Here is a 13,174-nt window from a genome sequence, read left to right as displayed (position 1 = left end):
TTATTTTTTAGAAAAATATTCATTTTACGAATTAGCAGAATTTCTTTTTATATGAATTTTTACTTAACAAAATTTTTAGCTTTCGAATTTTTATTTTATTTTCAAATACTAATTCGAAAAATGAAAATTTGACAAAAATATAATTATTTTGAATGAAATTCTTTAAAATGAAAATTCGAAGTAATGATTTTGATGGGACAATTATGCGCCCCAATTTCTTGAATTTGCAAAATTTTCTTTTTTTTTGTTTTGACTATTTTTTATCGATTTTTATTCCTGACTTTTTATCTCAAATTTTGTGAAAATAATTTCTGCTTTCGAAATTCTGAAAATATATAGCAAATAACCGATAGTTGATAATAATGTAAAAGTCAATAAAAGTTGAGAGTCATACCGTCCGATGGCGTTGGTTAGTCGATTGAATGAAAAGTAATAAAGTGAAAGAAACTCGTTATCGTTTAATGGAAAACAATTATTGCTTCTCAGATAGTATAAACATTTATCGTGTTCTTTTCAAGTCAATAGATGGCGATCGATTCGAAAGACGTAATAATTTAAAGTTTCTTATTTTTTTTTTTATGAAAAATTAATTTTCAAATTTACATTTTTTAGGAAGGTAAATTTTTTCTTATTTTTACTACTAAGGTAGTAAAATAATAATAATAGGTAAACTAGTAGGTTAAAGGTTGTTTTTGCTCTAAATAAATTTATTTTTTTCTATGGCGGAATTTTTTGGAAATTAGTTTTTTAAGTGTTTTTTTTTCAAAGAAGAAGAATTAATGATAGACTTTGTTGAAGATGATCTTTAATTGAAATTGTTATTGGTGTAACTGTCAACTTCCGGTCAGGAAGTCCATATCGATTCTGATTACTCGCCTGACCGGGTTCAGTTCACCAACTTAGAGATCTTGGCCATTTCGTCAGAGGATTTACGGTGTGACGAACCCACGATTTACAATCGGAAAAAAAAAGTTCGTGAATAGTCTACCTGGAGATTTACTCGTGTAGGCTGAGGGTTCACGCCTACCTCTTTATAAATGAAATTTCTATAAAGAGACAGGAACTCTGAATCTCTAAAAGAAAAGGGTGTGCGTCATTTCAAGTATATAAATTTTTTTTAATTTTATGTATACGGAAAATTTTTGATATCATTTGTGATTTTTAGGGTCTTTTTTTAATATCTCTTTTGCTTCTTCTTCTTCTTCTACGTTTTTTCTTCTCGGAAAAAATGATATTCTAAATTTGGGAAGTTAATCTTGGCTTCTATTTAAAAATGCCTGTGAAATTTTTTTATTACTGCCTCAAAAATTTTTTTTGTAACTGATTACTTGTTTGAACGAACTAGTAAATAGAAACAAAACCTATCGGTGGCGTCTTTAACTAAAATATTCCCCCTAGCGATGGCGTCCTCAACTAAAGTGCCAAAAATTTAGAAATATTAATATTAATGAATTAATATTAATTATTATATTTTTATAATAATATAATATTAAAATAATTATTTAATACAAATATAAATAATACATATTTCCCGTTATAAAAAAAATTTCCATTTAGAAAAAAAAATTTTTGATTTTTTTTATTGATTCAAAAGAGTTTAATAGTTTGGAATTTGGTGTTTTCAAATATATTGAAAAGAGTAATAAATGAGAGAAGTGAAATTTTAATAATTTAAAATGTGAAACTTTCATATTTTATAGCTCGAAGGAGTAATATACTTTTATATTTTAGTAGTAGTAAAAATAAAAGGAAATTCATTCGTCGGTCATAGTTGATAAGTAAATTCGTTCACAATTATATGTATAACATTTCGATTAGTGGCTAAAGAATATGTTTAGTAAATCTGTCAATATTCGTGATATTTCAATTAATTATAAGAGTACTGTAATTTTTTTTTGTTTATTTATTTTTATTAATTAATACATTGAAAAAATATATTATTTATTTGATTCAAATAATTTGTTACTTGAGTATTATCAAATAAATATTTACTTAAATCGAATAATTTTTATCTGAATTAAATAAAATGTATTTAGAACAAATACCATTTAATTGACTCAAATAATAATTAAAGAAGTATTTATTTGGTAGTAAATTAACCGATTACTTATTTGAATCAAATTTTATTTTTTCGTGTATATGTTGGAAAAACGAACTAAAAAATGAAAATAAAAACCTATCGGTGGTGTCTTTAACTAAAATATTTTCGCCTAGTGGTGGCGTCCTCAACTAAAGTGCCTAATATTTAGGAATTTAATATTAATAAATTAATATTAATTATTAATATTTATGGACGAAAAATTGATTTAACATTTATTTTATAAAATCAATTTCTTTTGAAGTAGAAATGATTTTTCAACATGGAAGTAAATAATTCCGGTATAAAACCTATCGGTGGCGTCTGCAACTAAAATATTCCCCCCTAGTGATGGCGTCCTGAACTGAAGGACCGAATATTTAGGAATATTAATAAATTAATATTAATTATTAATATTAATAAATGTACACATATTATTTTACGATATAATTATTTATACAATTATAAGAAATATTAAAATTTTAAATTAATAATTAAAAAATTATATTTATATAATTATTTATATTAATAATATTTATAAGAAATATAATATTTTTATTAATATTTTTTTTTTTAATATTTATTTACATTATTATTAAAATAAATTCGTGATTTATCAACAAAATACGAGGAATAAAAAAATTATACAAAAAAAAATGTTTATTTGGAACAGCGATATGTTTCTCTAGATTAATAAAAACTTTCGCTGTTTTAGTGAAATATTTCGGTGTTTTAATGAAACTTATATCTGTTTCAGGTGAAATTTTTTTTTTTTTTTTTTCCGTGATACTAATTTAGATTTAGAGAGTATTCCGACAGTGAATAATTTTTGTTTTATTCGAGAAATTTTCTTTTAATTGTTTCGCATGAGAAATTCATCGTGTTTAAAATATTGAGAATAAAAGAAATTCATTGAAATGGACCAGTTGACAGTTAGAGCATGGCTTCTGAATTGGTCCTTGAAAATGAATTTTGGTACAGTAATCAAAAAAAAAAAGATGAAATTGGAGGGATAAAAAAAAAACAGAATAGGACGATTTTTTTTTTTTTTTTTTTACAGTAGCTGTGTGTTGTATATCGACCGAGAACATGGAAACTTTCATTTTTATTCGAAAGAGAAGCGTGGGCGCTTGAGCGAGTTTCGTCGAGAGACTAAAGCCGCATGAGGCTAGGCACTTTCTAAGCGCGTGGCACGCAGTTGATGTTGAACGTGCCTGTGTGAACATACGTATATCTTACTTACGCATCATGTAGCACTTTTTTTTTTTAAATTCCTCTACGTATTTTTTTTTTCTTATCAATTCTCTCTTGCGGTGAAGGAAGAAAAATTTTAATAATTATTTTCCAAAATCGGTTTTTTTTTTTTTTGTGAAAATTAAAAAATATTTTCTTTGTGGAATGTGGAATGTGGTATTATTATTATTGAAAAAGGGGAAAAAGTGTGAAAATTCCTGTTTAAGTGATAAGACAATGAAACATGGTGATTGTGTATAGTGCTCGTGAAAACGTAACACGCCCTTGACGATAGAAAATGCTATGCACTGCCTCAAGGTTCAAGCATTCTCGTAATTATGCTCTTGAAGGCAACTTTTTGCCTTCTGCTATTTTGTTTGGTCGATTAGCTAAAAGTGTTTCTTCTTGTCTTTAGGAATTTTTGCCTATTTTATTAGCCAACATTTTCTCTCGAGTGGTTCTTTTTTTTAAAAAATTATTTTCGATAATTTAGAAAGAAGAAATTATTAATAAAAAAAAAAAAAATATTTTGTTCGATAATTTATAAAGAAAAAAAAAAATTTTTTTTCGATAATTTATAAAGAAAAATATTTTTATATAAAGAAAAAAAAAAAATTTTTTTTTTCGATTTTTACAAAGAAGAAAAATATTTTTTCGATATAATTTTACGAAAGAAAAAATTTATTTTTTTTAAAAATAATTTTTATAAAAAAAATATTTTTTTTTTCTTCTAAATATGGAAAAAATAGTTCTTTGTATATTATGAGTAAAGACGTACAACTATATCTGTCATAAAGAATACTTGATGCATTAGTCACAAAAGGCCTGGGAATATTGTATTACTAAATTGTTACTACTGTGTTTAAACTTTAAAGCAGGATTTCTCAAAGAAGATAAAAAAATGCCTTTTTTTCCTTTTTTTTAGTTTCATTTTTATTTTCATTTTTTTTCCTTCTTTTTTTATTTTCATTTTTTTTTTCCTTTTTTTTATTTTCATTTTTTGAGTGAAAGGTTTGCTTATCTAAAAGTATTTCCGGTTTTATAAATATATATATATATCAATCGCTGAATATGGTTAGACTAAATATCCAAGTCTTTTAATGTTAACGTCTTATTTCTGCCCATCCGGCTCTGAATCATTGATTACGTCATCCTTGTGTATGTGCACCTTGTTTCCAGTCTGAATAAATTGCAACAATATATCGGAGTCATACAACCCGAGTTTTGCGAGAGAAAAAAAAAAAGAAAAAAAAAAAAAGTCATTGAAACGCGCTTTCTATATACATCTAATATTTGCAATTGTCACTAATCACGCAGAGATGAAATCCCGTGTGTTGTTGAGTGAGCGCGATGTGCAAATTCTATCCATGTGCATGCACGTGAAATCGACCTTGACTGAAATTATTGTCCCAAGGCATGATAATGTGAACACATTTTATTTTCCATTTCATTCACTAATAGTGTCAAGTGACTGGTAAATATAATTTTTTTTGCCACGGATTTTATTTTATTTTTCTGTATTTTTTGTATTTTAATTTTTTTTTGGCATTTTTTGTATTTTAATTTTTTGGCATTTTTTGTATTTTATTTTTTTTTTTATTTGTATTCCCCTTTTTTTATCTTCAGTTATGTTTTTTTTTTTTTTTTTTTTTTTTATTAAATCGTCAAACTATTGTTGGATTATTATTTCTCTGCTTTCAGTTGTTATATGTTATTGAATCTTTGTTGGGGAATTTTCATTGTTGAATCTTCATTTAATGATGTTAAATGTTGGTGTTAAATTTTCATTTGTTATAAATTTATCATTTATTAAATCTTCATTTTGTTTTCTGTTTTGCCTTTTTTTTTTTGTATATTTAACTGTTTCTAATGCACAATTGCAGTTGTGCATTAAATTGTTGATGTAATCTTTAACTATTGTTAACACTTCTATTGTTTCTGCTTTGTGGATTTCTATAACTTTTATCTGCGTGAATTATTATTTCTCCTGAGGGGGCAAAAAAAAAGAGTTTTTACTGTTGATTATAAATTTGTACGAAAATTTATGACTCAAGTTATATATTATTTATATTTCAAATAATTTTTTTATTATTTATTACTTATTTATTTTATTTTTTATTATTAATTATTTTTCATTATTTAATTAATATTATTTTAATTTAAAAAATGAATAATAAATTAATATATATATAAATAAAAAGAAAAAAATAATTTTAAATTTGAATAAAAAATTATATTTTTTTTTTGTATTTTCTATTGAATTTAAATTCAATAAAATAAATACGAAAAAAAATATTTTTTTTTTATTATTTATTTTGTTTACAAAATAATGGAATATAAAATAAGGATTCATTTGAATATAATGAAAGCAAATAAATATCTATTTTTTTTTTTTTGTAATTGTTAACGTTTTGAAGAGAGATTTATCAGTCGCTAACCCAGTTTTTGAAACATGTGAATGCTGTCAATGTTTCAAACGACCCATATACGTCATCTGGTACAATCTTTGTTGTGCCATTCGCACACCTTCTTTTTTACTCTTCCGCTTTAGTTTTTTTTTTTTTTTTTTTTTTTTTTTTTGTACTTTAACGTTTATATTGCTTTGAAACTGTTTTGTCATGAGAATACAACGAGGGAATTACGCACGTAATAATGACTTTTACGTTGACTTACATTAACGAAGACTTGCATTTTAGAGGGTTTCCGTTCTTTAAAATTATACACTTCTCCTTCACGACTTCACAATACAAATATGCATATATATATATACAGTACTATAGCGTAAAATTGACTCAGAAGACAATTTTTTTTTTCTTTAATTTGTACCGAGAAAAAAAAGTAGTAAAAAAAATTATACATAACGTGTGTTATGTAAAATTTTTTTTTTAATTTTTACTGATTTTCTCTATTTTTGATTTTAAAATTTAATTTAAAGTATACAAAAAAAAAATTAAAAAGTAAAATTATAAAAATTATACCTGAACAAAATTATAAAATAAAATTACAAAAATTATAAACAAAATTATAAAATAAAATTACAAAAATTATAAACAAAATCAGAAAATAAAATTACAAAAATTATAAAAAAAATCAGAAAATAAAATTACAAAAATTATAAACAAAAAAAATTATTAAAAAGAAAAGTTATAAAAAAATATTCCCCTTCAAAAAAAAAAAAAAAAAAAAAAACTAGTATCGAATCTGTTTTTATGAGCTTTACTCGAAATGGAGCATTACTATCAGTAATTGACCTTTGAACTTTTCTTTAATTCGCAATTTCAATTCTCTTTGTTATTTCCCTGAAAAAACAAAAAAAAAAAAATAAAATAAGTACATTCTTTATTATCGTTGAAAATTTGAGGAAAGATTTAAAATTGTTTATTAAATTTTATTATTAGTAATGAATTAAAAAATAGTTGATAAATTTGCTGCAAAAAAAAAAAAATTGATTAAAATAATAATTTTTTTCGATAAATTATTATTATTATTATTATTATTATTATTATTATTATAAAAATATTTGTGATGATCTAGAGTAGTGTAAATCTAAAAAAATTTTGTATAGGCATTTCCCTACTTAAAAGTAACACATTATTAAAATTCCCCCCCTTGAACAAGTTTTTGAACCTGTTACGAACCTGCTATCGAATTGACGGGAATATTTTTGTGCGCCAGCCAAAATAACGTCACTATAGGTCATCGACCGTTATATACTCCCGCTAAGAAAACGTTTCTATTGTTTCTAACAAGCGGAGGAAAAACGTTAGATAATTTTATTTGAAATAAAAAAAAATAGTTTTTTTTTAACGATGTTGAAAAATATTTTTTTATTGAAATCATTTTTATATTGAAATCATTTTTTTTATTGGAATCATTTTTATATTGAAATCATTTTTTTACTGAAATTTTATTTATATTTGAATCATTTTTTTTTTTTTTTTTAATTAAAATCATTTTTATATTGGAATTATTTTTTTATTTGAATTTTTTTTATATTGAAATCATTTTTTTATTGGAATCATTTTTTTTATTGGCATTATTTTTTTAATGGAATTATTATTATATTGAAATATTTTGGTTTTTTGATTTTTTTTTTTTTTTGAAAATTGTATAGAATTTTATTTTTCACTATTGCGGTGTAATTTTATCACTAGAAATTAAATAAACATTGAATTGTATGTAAAACGTGATTATAACAGGTTTCAACTTTCTAATTAATGTTTGTTGTTGTTTTTTTTTTTAATTTTGTATATATATAGAAGTGAGAGTTTGTTTTAATTTTTTAAATATAACAATTTTCTCCAGTTTTTATCTTTGTCCGGTGAATAATAATTTGTTGTAATGAAACAAAAATAACGCCTGGTTGAATTCTGTGAGAATCAAATTTACTGAGATTGGTATCTTTTTTTTTTTTTTTTATTTCGCGCTCCAACGCCCAAAGTCTAAAAAAAAAACTTGTAATTAAATTTGTCTAAATTTGTAGTATATTTTCTAAATTTTTTTTCAGTTAAAATGAATTTATATTAATAATCGTGAATTTAATTTGAGCCATTTTAGAAGAATATGAAAGAAAAGTTAAATTAACTCGATGATTTCGTATTTATAAAAGAAAAAAAAAAATTTTTTTATTATTAAATTAATTATTTATTAAATTGAATTAAATTATTAAATAAATGAAGTTAAATATTAATTACATTTAATTTAATATTAAATAAATGAAGTTAAATATTAATTAATATGAATTAAATACTAGTTTACAATTACAAAAATTTTTTTAAATTAAAAAAATACGAAAATAGGAAATAATTTTTTACTCTCCGATTTTTTTTTTTTAAATAAATTTTGAATATTTTTTATATTTTAAATTTTATTAATTATTATTTTCAACTTATATACTGAAAAAGAAATTTTATTTGATTCAAATAATCGGTTATTGTCAAAATTTATTTGGTAAATAAATATTTATTTGTATCAAATAATTATTGAATCAATTAAATTTGTTTAAAAAATAGAAATTATTTTTTCAATAAATAAATATGAAAATAGGAAAGTAATTTTTTACTCCGATTTTTATAAAATTAAATTTTGAATATTTTTTTTAATTTAAATTTTATTAATTATTAATATAAAGAAAAAAAATTTATTTGATTCAAATAATCGGTGCCTGTCAAAATCAGTATTTAAAAAATAAATATTTATTTTTTATCAAATAATTATTATGCCAATTAAATGGTATTTATTTCGAATAGAGAAATTTAAGTTTATTTAATTCAATTATTGGTTTCGAAAAATGATTTTATTTATTATTAATTAATAATATTAATAAATTAATATTAATAAATTAAGTTAATTAATTAATAAATTAAATTATAATTTAAAGTCAAATAATCGATTATTTGAAATCAAATAATTTTTTTTCATTGGAAATCGTTACTATTTATCGAGTGGCCATTTAACGAGGTTTCACTGTATTTATAAAAAAAATTTTTTTTTTTTTCTTTTTATTAAATTTATATACTACAGTAACAAAGTACCAAAAACGAATATGTAATTACCGAGTTAATTTACAAATTTAAACCACGTATTATATACAAATATGCTCTGCTGCTGCTACTGATGATGATGATAATAATAATAATAATAATAATAATAATCACAGACCGTCATTGCCACAATACCGTGGAGATTCGCACTAAAGTGGAGCATATTTTTTTTTGCCTCGCATGACTCACTTGGGAATAAAAGAGTTGAAAAAAAAAAAAAAAAAATGGCCACTATATGGTGAGCTCCGTTTCCTACTGGCACTGAGGTCGTTGTGGCCATCGGTATGATACGACATGGCCGTATAGTAGAGTTTCGCTATATACAAAAGCAAAGTACCGCGCGCGTTTTACACCGACCGGATGGTGCTTTTGATGGGAGGGACCAGCGTGACGAGAGGGGCACAAAGGGGGACCCACGAAGAGTTCCTTCGAACCAGAGTGAGAGAGTGCGGACAGTACACACCGTGAGGCCGCGGTTGTTTTATACCGGTGTGTTGTTGTTGTTGTTGTTGTTGTCCCTCGATTACATTTTTTATATATACAACCAGTATTTTAATAATTTATAAATTCTCATAGAGAATTTTTTTTTCCATTTTTGAAAAAATTTTGGAAAAATTTTGAAACAAATTTTAATTTTTCATCGGCTCCTCGTGAGGAAATTTTTTTTTTTTTTATGTGGAAAATTGAAAAATTGTGAAATTGCTGAAGCAAGCGTGTTGATAGTATAATTAATTGTGAATTGAAAATATTTAACAATGGAATTAAGTGTGTCAGTGATTGAATTGAGCAACGTGGCATTGCTCCTCTGTGATTTTGGTCCTATTGCTTTTCGGTAATGACAGTCGAAAAATTAAAATTTATTTTTGATTTTGTTATTAGAGTCAAGGCGAATTATTATTATTTTTTTTTTTTAGTGAAATAAGGCAAAATGAAAAATTATTTTTTTCGATTTATTTTCAAGTAATTTTTGTTATAAAATTTTGATACAAATTTATTTTTTTTTAATTTTGTTGTAAAACTTTATTTTCTCTTTATTTTATTCAAATTTGTTTACTAAATTTTAATAGAGAAGAATTTCTTTTCTACATTTTAATTTATAAAAATTTGATTTTCTGAATTTTATTTTATAAAAATTTATTTTCTAAAATTTATATTATAAAATTTAGTTTATACAAATTTATATTATAAAATTTAGTTTATTACAAATTTATTTTCTAAAATTTAGTTTATACAAAATTTATTTTCTAAAATTTAGTTTATAAAAAATTTTTTTCTAATTTTTATTGTAAAAATTTATTTTCTAAATTTTAATTTATACAAATTCATGTTATGAAATTTAGTTTATACAAATTTATGTTATAAAATTTATTTTCTAAATTTTATTGTAAAAATTTATTTCCCTAATTTTATATCCTAAATTTGGTTTATACAAATTAAATTTGTATATAAAATAAATTTTAGAAAATTGTTAAAATTAAATGTTATAATATAAATTTCGATAAAATAAATTTTAGAAAACAAATTTTCATAATAAAATTTAGAAAATAAAATTTTTTTAAATCTGAAATTTATTTTACAGAAATGTATTTTGTAAATTTTATATTCTAAATTTTATTATAAAAATTTTTCTAAAATTTATTTTGTAAATTTAAAAAAAAAAAATATTTTCTTTTTTTTCTGACAAAAATTTATAATTTTTGATTCGATTAGAAATAACTTCGTGAGGGATAAATTTACCTGACTTCAGAATATTAATACAAAGTGTTTATTATTATTTTTCTTTTTTTTTTTTTTGCCACTCTAACCTGAAAATTATTTTTCATTTTGCAAAATGTTTCTCTACTTTGTGTTTCACTGATTCGAATTTATAAAATAGAGAAAGAGAGAGAGAGAGAGTGAAAAGCGAACCCGTAAATTGAATTATAAAAGAGCACTCTTCTTGTTTTCCATTTGCTATAATATAATTCCCTTTGGAGTCACACGAATTTTAGAAAAGTATGTACCTCTCTCACAAATAATTGATAATTAACCTTAATTTCAATTCTCTAGGTGTGGTTGTAAATTTATTTTTTCTGAAAAAAAAACAACTTTTATCAAAAGACTCTTATTTCAACAAAAATTCGTTAATTTCGCCATTCCTTTTTTGTTTGGTAGAAAAAGAAACTGAGGATATAATTTTGTTCTCTCAGGAAGTTGTAATTAATAATTCAAGAAATTAAAAACTTTACTGCGATTCCTTTTTTACCGAGAACGACTCTGACATTTCATTTTTATTTGTTGAACTTTTTTCGTTTTTAAAAAGTTTAATTTCTTATTTAACGTTTGCTATTTTCGTTTTTTACTTTTACACGAATTTGGAATATTTAAAAAAATAATCACTAACGAACATATTTATTTTATTTAAAAAAAAAAGTTTTGTTTTGTTTAGTGATGGATCAAACAAATAAAAACGAAGTTTAAACATTTTTTTTTTTTTAATATTTTAAAGTTTTGTAAATTTCAGTTAGGATATTTATATTTATTTTAATTTTTTTATTATTGTCAAAAAAAAATATTTAATTTTTTTTTTACATTGCCTAATTTTTAGTGTTAATAATAAATTGTTCATTGCAATCGGAAACATTTGCTTTGTTCGAGGACATGAATCACATTACATCACTGACATTTACGTAAAAAAAAAAAAAAAAAAAAAACGAATGAAATGACGCACTGATCCAAGTATATTTCTATTTTCCAACGATACGACTGCAAAATCCAAACTATAGACATATTTTAAACACAACCATAAATTTCTCAACGCTCACTATTTTTTTTTTTTTTTCTACTTTTTGTATTCGCATAATTGAATAGGAATTAAAAATTAATCTCTCTAATTAAAAAAGAAAAAAAATTCCCAATTATTGTAGTTGAAAATTAATTCTAAAAAAAAAATAATTAAATTTTTGTTATAAAAATCAGATTTGGAAAATAAAAAATTATTTTATTTTTCTTTTTAATATATATTTTTACAAAAAAAATTTTTATTATTGAAAAAAGTGGTAGAAAAAATGAATTTTTTTTTTTTAGACACTTTAAATCGAAATTGTAGGTAGGCTATCGCTTATCAGTATCTTCCATGTTGATAAGGGAATAACACCAGTCGAGTTTGTCGGCAATGCTTATCAGCAAGAAAATGGACCCTGCAGTGCCTCGTTGTATCGAGTCTACGTAACATTTCCTATTCCACTTTTCTATTTTCACAATAATTGTTAGAGAAAAAACAAAAAGTATAAAAATTGTGTTCTATTCGATTGAAAAAATTGTGTCCCATATAATTGTTTTTAGTATTTTCTTATCCTCAAGTATGCATTATAAAGTGTCATTGATGAACGTTAATCTCACAAGTGTTCGTTGAGAAAACGCGCTATATTTTTTATTTTCTATTTGCTATCATTATTATCAATAAATGTTTCGATTTTTTTTTTTTTTGTAAATAAAAAAAATTAAATTTTGTAAAAAAAATAATTTTTAATGGAAAAAATTCGATTTTGTAAAATAATTTTTTTTTTAATGTAAATTAGATTTTGTAAAATAATTTTTTTTTAATGTAAATTAGATATTGTAAAATAATTTTTTTTTTTAATGGAAAAAATTAATAAAAAAAATAATTATTTTTCACTTTGAAAATTGATTGAGGATTTATTACCTTTGTCAAATGTAATCGGGATTCAGAAATATTGTCTTCTTAATCGATTGTTCTCAAGTGAACATTCATTATTGTTTCAAGTGCGAAACACGATCCTGAAAAGCAGCAATTCTTATCTTTCACCTTGTTATAATCTTCTTTTATATATATATATATAAATTTTCTGATACTGTTACGAGCATCACGTAAGTCCCAATGTATGTTTGTCTCGAGATAATTTTCTATCACTTCAAAGATAATTATATTTTATCTCGCGTAGTGAAAACGATTTTTTTTCCATAAAACATGATTTAGTTTTTTCGATTATTTTCTTTTTGAATGAATTAATGAGTGGATAATTTTATATAATTCCGTTCGAATTAATGTTACGCTTCAGTCGACAGAATAAATTTTGTAATCTCGTGACGGAAATTGTGTGATTGAATTTTTTTTTTTTTTTTTTTACATAAAGAGGAGAAAAAGTGTCGAACATATATATATATATTTTCGTATATATTCCTGATTCAGGAAACTACTTTCTGATATTATTTTGCTTTCATTGAAACATGATTCACCAGGTTGGGCAATTGCTTCTCTTTGCTTTTTCCTGTTTTTTTGCTTTTTGTTGGCTATTAAAAAAATTTTTTTTTTTTTGCT

The 13,174-nt window shown here is 22.8% G+C and overlaps 1 protein-coding gene across 11 annotated transcripts in view; it reads left to right on the top strand.

The window, feature by feature from the left end:
• LOC127281834 (serine/threonine-protein kinase MARK2-like) overlaps window positions 1–13,174 on the top strand; it is a 76,076-nt gene that overhangs the window by 35,281 nt on the left and 27,621 nt on the right. For 2 of the 11 annotated variants that reach the window (XM_051305785.1, XM_051305786.1), the window contains exon 1: window positions 3,323–3,628. The exons of 3 other annotated variants lie outside the window; for them this stretch is intronic. The gene's annotated coding sequence lies outside the window, so the exon portion shown is untranslated. Of the gene's footprint in view, window positions 1–3,322; window positions 3,629–13,174 lie in introns of those variants that run through there. 6 more of the 11 variants (XM_051305779.1, XM_051305783.1, XM_051305781.1 and 3 more) reach the window with 5 other exon arrangements.

The sequence above is a fragment of the Leptopilina boulardi genome, unplaced genomic scaffold (assembly GCF_019393585.1).
Source record: "Leptopilina boulardi isolate dan_hultmark-lab unplaced genomic scaffold, ZJU_Lbou_2.1 LbouV2_278, whole genome shotgun sequence".
Classification (NCBI taxonomy): Eukaryota; Metazoa; Arthropoda; class Insecta; order Hymenoptera; family Figitidae; genus Leptopilina; species Leptopilina boulardi.
This window is presented reverse-complemented; position numbering and strand designations above follow the sequence as displayed.